This window comes from Mobula hypostoma, chromosome 10, assembly GCF_963921235.1.
Source record: "Mobula hypostoma chromosome 10, sMobHyp1.1, whole genome shotgun sequence".
Lineage (NCBI taxonomy): Eukaryota > Metazoa > Chordata > Chondrichthyes > Myliobatiformes > Myliobatidae > Mobula > Mobula hypostoma.
The window spans coordinates 5,561,142-5,574,640 of record NC_086106.1 but is presented as its reverse complement, the minus strand read 5'-3'; the positions used below and the strand labels follow the sequence as shown (position 1 = coordinate 5,574,640).

The 13,499-nt window shown below is 47.6% G+C and overlaps 1 protein-coding gene across 6 annotated transcripts in view; it reads right to left on the bottom strand.

Moving 5' to 3' along the window:
* LOC134352622 (neuronal PAS domain-containing protein 3-like) overlaps positions 1-13,499 on the bottom strand; it is a 751,612-nt gene that overhangs the window by 659,477 nt on the left and 78,636 nt on the right. The window contains exon 2 of one of the 6 annotated variants that reach the window (XM_063059934.1): positions 5,797-5,849. The exons of the other annotated variants lie outside the window; for them this stretch is intronic. The gene's annotated coding sequence lies outside the window, so the exon portion shown is untranslated. The remainder of the gene's footprint in view (positions 1-5,796; positions 5,850-13,499) is intronic. 6 annotated transcript variants of the gene reach the window in all.

Here is a 13,499-nt window from a genome sequence, read left to right as displayed (position 1 = left end):
TTTATTCATCTCCATAGATGCTGCCTGGCCTGCTGAGTTCCCCCAGCATTTTGTGCGTGTTGCCATGGAATTGATGCCAGCCCACAGAGTGATTCCATTTCCACTTTTCTCCCCACATCCCCTATAATTCTAACTTCCAGCCTGTATATATTTACAATGAGGTGGGAAACCAAAGTACCCAGGGGTGGTTGGTCGGGGTTGGGGGGGGGAGAAGCTCCCACACAGCCAGCATGCAAACTCCACTCAGGCAGTTCCAGAGGTCAAGACTGACCCAGGTCTCCAGAGCTATGAGGTAGCGGCTCTGAACTCTGCGCCACTGTGCAGCCCTGTTAAGTGTGCGCTGATACCCACCCCTCATGTCTACCACAAGCCACACCATTGTGAGTTCATTTCAACTCAATCCAAGTTTAACTGTCATGAATACCCATGAATACAGCCAAACAAGATAGTACTACTCCGGGGTCAAGGTACAAAACACAGAACCAACAGTCACAGACAGCATAAAGCACACATAGCTTGTATAAGATAGAAGGGTACAGCCACTCAATAAAAGATACCAAACTCAAGCCGTCCGATGCTGCCAAAATCCGCAGACAAACCGTGACAGAGCTTGACTTCTGCTGAGCAAACACTGGTGGGTTGGGGGGGTGGGGGAACAGCGCTGACTCCATCCTGGACAGGGTGCCAGACTGCCCCTGGTGGAGTACATTGACTCCGACGCCGCTCTCCCGGTGGCTGTGAACAGGCGGCTCCGCGGTTTAAGGCCCAGTCCACACATATATCAATAATACAATCACGCAAAATATATAGGCATATAGTCCGGACCGGTGCAGGGTAACTCGCTCTGCATCCTTGGCTCCGTGAAGACAGATCACTGAATTATACCCAATTAGCGGTAGATTTGAGGGCAGCGTCTCTCCCTCTGCTAGGAACTGGACTGCAGATAACCGAAGCTGATTATTAACCGCCTTAAGCCCGACACAATAAGATAAACACTTACCTATAAACCGAACATCATTACCATCGTTTACGGCTCAGAATTCCTGGCAGCAAAGCCAACAAGACTGTGCGTGGGGGTAGGAACCTGACCACCATAGTCATAGTCATACTTTACTGATCCCGGGGGAAATTGATTTTTGTTACAGTTGCACCATAAATAATTAAATAGTAATAAAACCATAAATAATTAAATAGTAATATGTAAATTATGCCAGCCAGGACCAGCCTATTGGCTCAGGGTGTCTGACCCTCCAAGGGGGGGAGTTGTAAAGTTTGATGGCCACAGGCAGGAATGACTTCCTATGATGCTCTGTGTTGCATCTCGGTGGAATGAGTCTCTGGCTGAATGTACTCCTGTGCCCAACCAGTACATTATGTAGTGGATAGGAGACATTGTCCAAGATGGCATGCAACTTAGACAGCATCCTCTTTTCAGACACCACCGTCAGAGAGTCCAGTTCCACCCCCACAACATCACTGGCCTTACAAATGAGTTTGTTGATTCTGTTGGTGTCTGCTACCCTCAGCCTGCTGCCCCAGCACACAACAGCAAACATGATCGTACTGGCCACCACAGACTCGTAGAACATCCTCAGCATCGTCCGGCAGACCGTCCTCTGCCAGAGCTTTTTAATCTCCCGCATGTCCGATGGCCCTCCCTTCCCTGTGGCCTGGCCTGCTAGGGAATGAGGCACTGAGGTTCTGGAGAGATGACTGAGTGCAGATATCTGTATGCACCGGCACGAGAGGGACAGGGGAAGTGGTGTCGGGAGGGGAGGGGTTTTCTTCTGATGGGCTGGTGTTGAGCAGAGGATTTGGTGAAGCCAGATGGTCGGATGGGGCAGAGTGGGGTGGGGGGGGTGGTCAGGGGATGATGTTGGAGAGGGCAGAGAAGGGTCAGAGGGTCAGATGGGGAGGGGGCAGAGGGTCAGAGATTCAGACGGGGTGGAGCAGAGGGTCAGACAGGGCAGGGTCAGACGGTCAGATGAGGCAGGCCATAGTCATGCTAATAGGCAGGTTAAATTGCCACTAGTGTCTAGGTAAGTGGCAGAATGTGGGAGGAGATGATGGGGATGGGTGAATTTTAGTGTAGGATTGGTGTCAAAGTGAGATTCAGCACAGACGTAGGTCTTTCAGTCCAACAAATCCCCGTTGACCATCAACCACCCACTTACACCAAGCTAAGATTAATCCCTTTTTTAAAATTTTCGCTGGCATTTGAAAGTTACCCATGCAACTGCCAGCAGCAGATTAACCTAACAACCTGCACGTCTTTGGGATATGGATGGGAATTGGGATTGGAATTGGAGCACTCAGACGAAACGCACGCGATCACACGGAGAACGTGCAGGCGCTGGAGGTCAGGCTCGAACCCGAGTCGCCACATTACCGACTGCGCCATCTTGCCACCCAGGAGCTCCAATTCTATCATCCAAAATCCCCTTCCGCTCTCCACGGAGTGTTACAGAACCGCCTTCCCACCCGTTGGATCTCACCATGGATCTCATCCCACCCAGTCCGCCAGAGCTGACTTCATAGGCTAAAATGGGTATGTCGCGGACTCACCGGGCTACCAGAACCATCGGCTTCTCTCACCTGGTTTAGCCCACCTGTCAAAGCACTGTTCCAGGATGTACATCTGAACAGAGTCACTGTCACCCATCAGGGAGGAGCTACAGGAGCCTGAGGACCCACACTCAACATTGTAGGAACAACTTCTTCCCCTCCACCGTCAGATTTCTGAATGGACATTGAACCCATGACACTACCCATAGCGTACTTATAGTCGCAAACACGAGGAAATCTGCAGACGCTGGAATTTCAAGCAACACACATCAAAGTTGCTGGTGAGCACAGCAGGCCAGGCAGCATCTCTAGGAAGAGGTACAGTCAACGTTTCGGGCCGAGACCCTTCGTCAGGACTAACTGAAGGAAGAGCTAGTAAGAGATTTGAAAGTGGGAGAGGGAGGGGGAGATCCAAAATGACAGGAGAGGACAGGAGGGGGAGGGATGGAGCCAAGAGCTGGACAGGTGATTGGCAAAAAGGATATGAGAGGATCATGGGACAGGAGGCCCAGGGAGAAAGAAAAGAGGGAGGGGGGATAAACCCAGAGGATGGGTAAGGGGTATAGTCAGAGGGACAGAGGGAGAAAAAGGAGAGAGGGAGAAAGAACGTGTGTATATAAATAAATAACGGATGGGGTACGAGGGGGAGGTGGGGCATTAGCAGAAGTTAGAGAAGTCAATGTTCATGCCATCAGGTTGGAAGCTACCCAGACAGAATATAAGGTGTTGTTCCTCCAACCTGAGTGTGGCTTCATCTTTACAGTAGAGGAGGCCGTGGATAGACATATCAGAATGGGAATGGGACGTGGAATTAAAACGTGTGGCCACTGGAAGATCCTGCTTTCTCTGGCGGACAGAGAGTAGGTGTTCAGCCAAGCGATCTCCCCCTCCCGCTCCCACTTTCAAAATCTCTTACTAGCTCTTCTTTCAGTCAGTCCTGACGAAGGGTCTCGGCCCAAAACGTCGACTGTACCTCTTCCTAGAGCTGCTGCCTGGCCTGCTGCGTTCACCAGCAACTTTTATGTGTGTTGAGTGTACTTATGGTATCTTTTTTTATGTATTACACTGTTCTGCTGCCACAAAACAACAAATTTCATGACCTAAGGGCCATCATAAACCTAATTCAAAGATTCAAAGTGCACTTATTATCGAAGAATGTACACAGTATACAACCCTAAGATCTGTCTTCATCACAGACAGCCATGAAACAAAGAAGAACCGTGGAACCAATCAGCTCAAAGAAAAACATCAAACGCCAAACTCCCTCCTCCCCCAAGAGAAAAAGCAACTGAGGGAAAACACAGAATATAAGACACAAAATCAAAAGGCATATTTCAGTGTGGTGCAGCTCAGTGGTCATTATCAGCAGGTCGCCCGGTTTCAAAAATCCACCAAACAGTTGCAACAAAAAAAAAGAGCAACCAAAGCTGGAACTAGAAGCCAGAACACGCCATAAACCTGAATTAGAGTCCAAATCTACAACCTGTGTTGATTAAGCCTTGCTCTGGCACCATCCTGATTCTAATTTATTCAGCAGAGCAAGGGTTAATCGCAGTGGAATTGGACAGTTTCACTACTTAACAATCTAAATGTCAAACACAAAGTAATTGTATAGGAATCAGGGAATTAGTTAATCATATCTATACAGCGCATTAGCCTTGCGGGTGGAGATACGTCTCTACCAAAGGAGGTGTAAGGCGCTCCTTCCCTCCGCTAGCCTGCAGGTCACCCTGGGGCAAGGTGTAGCACCTGCTTAGCCCCCCATGGGAGCAGGTGGTGGACGGTCATAAGGGCATGTGGTGCACATCACACGTCCTGGTTATGCAACCACTGACTCCAGGTAGGCAATCTCTGAAGAGTATTGATAATGGTTGGGGGTCACCCATCTTGTACAGACACTGCCCAGAAGGAGACAATGGTAAATCACATATGTAGAAAAATTTGCCAAGAACAGCCATGGTCACGAAAAGACCACGATCACCCACGTCATAAGCCACAGTTCTTAATGAACAAATAGTGCATTATTTTCCTGATGTAACTGTACACAGTCATTTAGCAGGGAAACGATTAAAACCTGCTCCTGTACGGAGTCACCATTTATCCAGCAGCAAAATGGTTAAACTTTGGGTGACTGCACAGAGCCAGTTTATTCAGCGGGGGAGGACTGAACCTGCCTTACTGCGCAGAGTCGCTGTTTATTCAGCAGGGAAAGGGTTAAAAAGAGAAGGAAAGTTCCTCCAGGCGGCTTGGAACAACTCGGCCTATCCTCATGCAACAGTTGACGGGTCCTGGTGGGACGCATTGGGATCCAGCTCCCTGTCCCACTGACGGCAAGGATTGAAGCTACTATGAATGACACCTGTTAACTCCAGGACCATTTGCCAGATGTTCATGCCACAGTTTGTGGGCTCTCGCTGTCTGTCGCAGTTCCATTCTCTCTACAGGTGTTAAGCATGTTCCGTGCAATTATATCCCTGTATTTACCAGCTCCAAGTTAGCGTGGCGCTCCGATTTACACGCTGATCCCTGTCTTCCCGAATACTATTCCGTCTGTGATGTGAAATTCCTTCAATCCATGAGTGGCAGGCAAGGATAAAAAGACGTTAAAAAGTGCAGATGATCCCCTTTCTCAACGAACTCTGTGGTGGGACACACACCAACCTGGATCTCTCTTCTGCTTCAGTCTCCCCCTCCACCCTACCACCAACCCTTCAACCCAGCTTGTACCATTGCCATAAAACCCTAAGATATAGGAGTAAAGTTAGGCCATTTGGCCCATCGAGTCTGCTCTATCATTTCATCATGGCTGACCCAATTTTCCTCTCAGCCCCAGTCTCCTGCCTTCACCCTGTATCCCTTCATGCCCTGACCAATCAAGAATCTATTAACCTCTGCCTTAAATATACATTAAGACTTGGCCTTCACAGCTGCCTGTGGCAACAAATTCCACTGACTCCCCACTCTTTAGCTAAAGAAATTCCTCCTCATCTCCATTCTAAAAGGACACCCCTCTATTCTAAGGCTGTGTCCTCTGGTTTTAGACTCTCCCACCATAGGTACCATCCTCTCCACATCCATTCTATCAAGGCCTCTCACCTTTTGATAGGTTTCAATGAGGTCACCCCTCATGCATTACAGTAGAGGGTCCTGGCTAGGTTGTTTCTTGGGTATGTTATGGGTCCTCTAGAACTGAGAAAGCACCAGTGTATTGTTTTTAAAAGATGAGGATACCTGAGATCAAGGCTCTGGAATGGACTTCCTCCCTCAAATAACACCAACAACATCTAGAACAAAAATAATAGCCAACAATTAGAACATAGAACATTACAGGCCCTTCGGCCCACAATGTTGTGCCGACCTTTTTCCCTGCTCCAGGATCAACCTAACCCTTCCCTCCCATTTAGCCTTCCTATGTGCCTATCTAAGAGTTTCTTAATTGCCCCTAATTAACCTGTCTCTAGCACCACCCTGGCAGTGAATTCCACAAACAAACCACTCTCTGTGTAAGACCTTACCTCCGAAATCCCCCCCCCATACTTTCCTCAAATCACCTTAAAATTATTCCCCCACCCCCTCACTTGTATGAGCCACTTCCACCCTTGGAAAAAGTCTGGCTGCCCACTCGATCTATGCCTCCAATCTAAATTGGCTGCTTTCAGCATCAAAACAGCAACAGTGATTTTCAAAATTTCTATGACACCCTTCAAGATATGCGAAAATATTTCACGGGCATCAAGATATGGCCCCCCTTTTATGGCCTGGATAGAGTGGACATCGAGAGGATATTTCAGTTAGTGGGGGGTCCAGGATCCAAGGGCACAGCCTCAGGATAAATGGAAATCCCCTTTAAAACTGAGATGAGAAACAATTTCTTCAACCTGCAAAATTCATCGCCACAGACGGGTTGTGGACACCAAGTCATTATGAGTACATAAGACAGAGATTCATAGATAGAAACATAGAAACATAGAAAATAGGTGCAGGAGTAGGCCATTCGGCCCTTCGAGCCTGCGCCGCCATTCAGTATGATCATGGCTGATCATCCAACTCAGAACCCTGTACCAGCCTTCTCTCCATACCCCCGATCCCTTTAGCCACAAGGGCCATATCTAACTCCCTCTTAAATATAGCCAATGAACTGGCCTCAACTGTTTCCTGTGGCAGAGAATTCCACAGATTCACCACTCTCTATGTGAAGGAGTTATTCCTCATCTCGGTCCTAAAAGGCTTCCCCTTTATCCTCAAACTGTGACCCCTCGTTCTGGACTTCCCCAACATCGGGAACAATCTTCCTGCATCTAGTCTGTCCAATCCCTTTAGGATTTTATACCTTTCAATAAGATCCCCCTTCAATCTTCTAAATTCCAATGAGTATAAGCCTAGTTGATCCAGTCTTTCATCATATGAAAGTCCTGCCATCCCAGGAATCATCTGGTGAACCTTCTTTGTATTCCCTCTATGGCAAGAATGTCTTTCATCAGATCTTCTATAGATGTGGAGTGGAGAGTATATTGACTGGCTGCATCACAGCCTTGTCTGGAAACACTCATACCCTCGAATGGAAAATCCTACAATAAGTGGTGGATATAGTCCAGTCCATCACAGGTAAAGCCCTCCCCTCCACTGAGCACATCTACACAAAGCATTGTCACAGGAAAGCAGCATCCATCATCAGGGACCTCCACCACCCAGGACATGCTCTCTTCTTACTGCTGCCATCAGGAAGAAGGTACGGGAGCCTCAGGACTCACACCACCAGGCCGAGGAACAGTTAGTACTCCTCAACCATCAGGCTCTAGACAAAAGGGAATAATTCCCCTCAACTTCACTTGCCCAATCGCTGAACTATTCACACAACCAATGGACTCACTTTCAAGGACTCTTCATCTCATGTTCTCGATATTTATTGGTTATTTATTTACATAGAACATGGAAATATACAGCATATTACAGGCCCTTCGGCCCACAATGTTGTGCTGACCATGTAACCTACTCTAGAAACTGCCCAGAATTTCCCTAGCCCATAGCCCTCTAATTTTCTAAGTTCCATGTACCTATCTAAGAGGCTCTTAAAAGACCCTATTGTATCTGCTTCCACCACCGCTGGCAGTGCATTCCATGCACCCAGCACTCTGCGTGAAAAACTTACCCCTGACATCTCCTCGGTACCCATTTCCAAGCATCTTAAAACTATGCCTCCTTGTGTTAGCCACTTCAGCCTTGGGAAAAAGCCTCCTGCTCCACACGTTCAATACCTCTCATAACCTTACACACTAATTATTATAATATTTAATATTTATTATTATTATCATTATTACTACTTTTTAATTCCTTTTTTTATTTGCATAGTTGTCTTTTGCTCTTTGCTGTTATTGTCTTTTGCTCACAGGTTGAATGCCTAAGTGAGTGTGGTGTTTCAGTGATTCTATTGTGGTTACTGGATTTATTGAGTATGCCCACAAGAAAATGAATCCCAGAGTTGTATATAGTGACATATATGCACTTTGATTATAAATTTACTTTGAACTTCTTGGTTGGTAAATAGAGCTAAGGGTTATGGGGAGGCGGGAGAATAGAAGTGGGTGAAAAAAATCAACCTTGACTGAATGACAGAATGCATCTGATGGACTGAATGGCCTAATACATCAAAGTTGCTGGTGAACGCAGCAGGCCAAGCAGCATCTGTAGGAAGAGGTGCAGTCGACGTTTCAGGCCGAGACCCTTCGTCAGGACTAACTGAAGGAAGAGTGAGTAAGAGATTTGAAAGTTGGAGGGGGAGGGGGAGATCCAAAATGATAGGAGAAGACAGGAGGGGGAGGGATAGAGCCGAGAGCTGGACAGGTGATTGGCAAAAGGGGATACGAGAGGATCATGGGACAGGAGGTCCGGGAAGAAAGACAAGCGGGGGGGGGGGAACCCAGAGGATGAGCAAGAGGTATATTCAGAGGGACAGAGGGAGAAAAAGGAGAGTGAAAGAATGTGTGCATAAAAATGAGTAACAGATGGGGTACGAGGGGGAGGTGGGGCCTAGCGGAAGTTAGAGAAGTCAATGTTCATGCCATCAGGTTGGAGGCTACCCAGACGGAATATAAGGTGTTGTTCCTCCAACCTGAGTGTGGCTTCATCTTTATAGTAGAGGAGGCCGTGGATAGACATGTCAGAATGGGAATGGGATGTGGAATTAAAATGTGTGGCCACTGGGAGATCCCGCTTTCTCTGGCGGACAGAGCGTAGATGTTCAGCAAAGCGGTCTCCCAGTCTGCGTCGGGTCTCGCCAATATATAAAAGGCCACATTGGGAGCACCGGACGCAGTATATCACCCCAGCCGACTCACAGGTGAAGTGATGCCTCACTGGAAGGACTGTTTGGGGCCCTGAATGGTGGTAAGGGAGGAAGTGTAAGGGCATGTGTAGCACTTGTTCCGCTTACACGGATAAGTGCCAGGAGGGAGATCAGTGGGGAGGGATGGGGGGGGGACGAATGGACAAGGGAGTTGTGTAGGGAGCAATCCCTGCGGAATGCAGGGGGGGGGAGGGAAAGATGTGCTTAGTGGTGGGATCCCGTTGGAGGTGGCGGAAGTTACGGAGAATAATATGTTGGACCCGGAGGCTGGTGGGGTGGTAAGTGAGGACCAGGGGAACCCTATTCCTAGTGGGGTGGTGGGAGGATGGAGTGAGAGCAGATGTACGTGAAATGGGGGAGATGCGTTTAAGAGCAGAGTTGATAGTGGAGGAAGGGAAGCCCCTTTCTTTAAAAAAGGAAGACATCTCCCTCGTCCTAGAATGAAAAGCCTCATCCTGAGAGCAGATGCGGCGGAGACGGAGGAATTGCGAGAAGGGGATGGCGTTTTTGCAAGAGACAGGGTGAGAAGAGGAATAGTCCAGATAGCTGTGAGAGTCAGTAGGCTTATAGTAGACATCAATGGATAAGCTGTCTCCAGAGACAGAGACAGAAAGATCTAGAAAGGGGAGGGAGGTGTCGGAAATGGACCAGATAAACTTGAGGGCAGGGTGAAAGTTGGAGGCAAAGTTAATAAAGTCAACGAGTTCTGCATGCGTGCAGGAAGCAGCGCCAATGCAGTCGTCGATGTAGTGAAGGAAAAGTGGGGGACAGATACCAGAATAGGCACGGAACATAGATTGTTCCACAAACCTAACAAAAAGGCAGGCATAGCTAGGACCCATACGGGTGCCCATAGCTACACCTTTAGTTTGGAGGAAGTGAGAGGAGCCAAAGGAGAAATTATTAAGAGTAAGGACTAATTCCGCTAGGCGGAGCAGAGTGGTGGTAGAGGGGAACTGATTAGGTCTGGAATCCAAAAAGAAGCGTAGAGCTTTGAGACCTTCCTGATGGGGGATGGAAGTATATAAGGACTGGACATCCACACATTCTTTCTCTCACTCTCCTTTTTCTCCCTCTATCCCTCTGAATATACCTCTTGCCCATCCTCTGGGTCACCCCCCGCCTCCTTGTCTTTCTTCCCGGACCTCCAGTCCCATGATCCTCTCGTATCCCCTTTTGCCTATCACCTGTCCAGCTCTCGGCTCCATCCCTCCCCCTCCTGTCTTCTCCTATCATTTTGGATCTCCCCCTCCCCCTCCAACTTTCAAATCCCTTACTCACTCTTCCTTCAGTTAGTCCTGACGAAGGGTCTCGGCCTGAAACGTCGACTGCACCTCTTCCTACAGATGCTGCCTGGCCTGCTGCGTTCACCAGCAACTTTGATGTATGTTGCTTGAATTTCCAGCATCTGCAGAATTCCTGTTGTTTGCGACTGAATGGCCTAATTGTGTGTCTCATGGTAACATACCATGACAACCACTTTATGTACAGCAAGTCTCATACGCAACAGCTTCACAATGATCAGATCAATTAGTGTCGCGCACACACACACACACACACACACTGCCAGAGGAGCACAGAAAGTCAGGCAGCATCTCGGGAGGGGAATAAACAGTCTCGATAGAGTCTCAGCCCCCTCCATAGATGCTACCTGACTTGCTGAGATCTTCCAATGTTTTGTGTCTGTTGCTCAAGACTTGCAGCGTCTGCAGAATCTCTTGTGTCTATGATTTGAATCTGGATAGATTAAGACCATAAGACATAGGAGCAGAATCAAGCCATTCGGCCCATCGAGTCTGCTCCGCCATTCCATCATGGCTGATTTATTATTCTACTCAACCCCATTCTTCTGTCTTCTTACCATAACCTTTAACACCCTGACTAATCAAGAATCTATCAACCTCCTCCTCAATTATACTCAATGACTTGGCCTCCACAGCCATCCGTGGCAATGTATTCCACAGATTCACCACTCTTAGAGTAAAGGAATTCCTCCTCATCTCTATAATAAATGGACAACTCTCTGTTCTGAGGCTGTGCCCTCTGGTCCCAGATTCACCCACCGGAGGAAACGTCCTCTCCACATCCATTCTATCTCGGCCTTTCAGTGTTCGAATCGCAAACAAGAGAAGATCTGCAGATGCTGGAGATCCAAAGCAACACACACAAAATGCTGGAGGATCTCAGCAGGCCAGGAAGCGTCTATGGAATAGAGTACAGTCGACCTTCTCACCCTGTGTTCTGACCGATGCCTTAGAAAGTCTCAGACAGATGGAGACTTACGAGAGAAAGAGAGAGAGGGAGGATGTTCACTTCTGAGTCAGAATATTCCAGCTGTGACTCAGAACTAGATACATCCATGCAGACACTTCCAGTGCAGTGCTCCCTCAACTCTACATGGTCAGTAGATAAGACCATAAGACTCAGAGCAGAAGTAGACCATCCGGCTCACAGAGTCTGCTCTGCCATTCCATCATCCCCCTCAATGCCATCCTCCTGCCTTCTCCCCGTAACCTTTGGCACCCTGATTAACCAAGAATCTGTCAACCTCTGCCTCAAATATACCCAATGACTTGGCCTCCGCAGCCATCTGTGGCGATGAATTCCACAAGTTCACCACCATCTGGCTACAGAAGTCTCTCCTCATCTCCGTTCTAAATGAACTTCCCTCTATTCTGAGGCTGTGTCCTCTGGTCCTGGACTCCCCCATTATAGGGAACATCCTCTCCACATCCATTCTATCCAGACCTTTCAATATTTGATAGGTTTCAATGAGATTCCCCCCTTCATTCTTCTAAGCTCCAGTGATTATAAGACCAGAACCATATGTTAACCCTTTCATTCCTGGGATCATTCTCGTGAATTAATTAGATATTAAAGTAGGGTCTTTCGCCTTTACAAAAGAATATGAATCAGGTTTATTACCACTGACACATGATTGGTGGAGCTGTGGATAGCATAGAAGCAAAGAACACAGCACAATATAGATCAGTTGCAGATATGGGCAGAGAAATGGCAGATGGAGTTTAACCCAGATTCATGTGAGCTGTTTCATCTCGCTAGGGCAAATGCAAGGAGACAGTAGGCTGTTAAAGACAAGATCCTTAATGGTGTTGATAAGCAGAGAGATCTTGGGATCATAAATCCTTGAAAGTGGCTACACAGGTCGATAGAGTGGTTAAGAAGGTTTATGGAATACTTGCCTTTATTAGTTGAGTCATTGAGTTCAAAAGTCAAGAGGTTATGTTGCAACTTTCTGAAACTCTGGTCAGGACACATCTGGAGTATTGCATACAGTTCTGGTTGCCTCACTATAGGAAGGATGTTGAGGCTTTGGAGAGGGTGCAGAAGAGGTTTACCAGGATGCTGCCTGGTTTAGAGAGCATGTGTTATCACGAGAGGCTGGATAAATTTGGGCTGTTTTCTCTGGAATGTCAGAAATCTGATAGAGGTTAATAAGATTACAAGAGGTACAGACAGATTGGACTCTGTCTTTTGGAGTACAAGTATCTAATTCCAGAGGGCATGCATTGAAGGGCAGAGGGGGTAGGTTCAAGTCGGATGTGAGGGGTAAGTTTTTTTACTCAGAGTAGTGGAGGCCTGATCTGGGCTGCCTGGTATGGTGTTAGGTGCAAATCCATCAGAGGCTTTTAAGAGACGTTTGGATAGGCACATGGATGTGAGGAAGATGGAGGGATAAGGACATGGTGTAGGTAGGAGGGATTAGTGTTTGTGTGTTTTTAATTTGCTTTTTAGCTGCTTCAGCAGAACATTGTGGATCAGATGGCCTGCCCAGTGCTGGACTGTTCTTTGTTTGTTGTTCATGACGTGAGATTTGATGTTCTGCAGCACCAGTACAATGTAATACATAAAAATCACCATAAATTACAAGAAATTTATTTTAAACATATATAGTGCAAAAAGAGGGGAAAATAGTGCTGTTGTGTTCATGCAATCTCATAGCAAAAGGGAAGAAGCTGTTCTTAAATATTGAGTGAGCATCTTCAGGCTCCTGTACCTCCTTACCGAGGTTAGTAATGAGGAGAGGAGAGGGGAGATTAGTAATGAGGAGAGGAGAGAGGAGGTTAGTAATGAGGAGAGGGAAAGGGGAGGTTAGTAATGAGGAGAGGGAGGGGGAGGTTAGTAATGAGGAGAAGGGAGGTTTGTAACGAGGAGAGGAGAGGGAAGGTTAGTAATGAGGAGAAGGGAGGTTAGTAATGAGGAGAGGAGAGGGGAGGTTAGTAATGAGAGGAGAGGGGAGATTAGTAATGAGGAGAGGGAGAGGGGATGTTAGTAATGAGAGGAGAGGGGAGGTTTGTAATGGGGAGGAGAGAGGAGGTTAGTAATGAAGAGAGGAGAGGGGAGGTTTGTAATGAGGAGAGGAGAGGGAGGTTTGTAACGAGGAGAGGAGAGGGGAGTTAGTAATGAGGAGAGGGGGGAGGTTAGTAATGAGGAGAGGGGAGTTAGTAATGAGGAGAGGGGGGAGGTTAGTAATGAGGAGAGGGGAGGTTTGTAATGAGGAGAGGGGAGGTTAGTAATGAGAGGAGAGGGAGGTTAGTAATGAGGAGAGGGAGAGGGGATGTTAGTAATG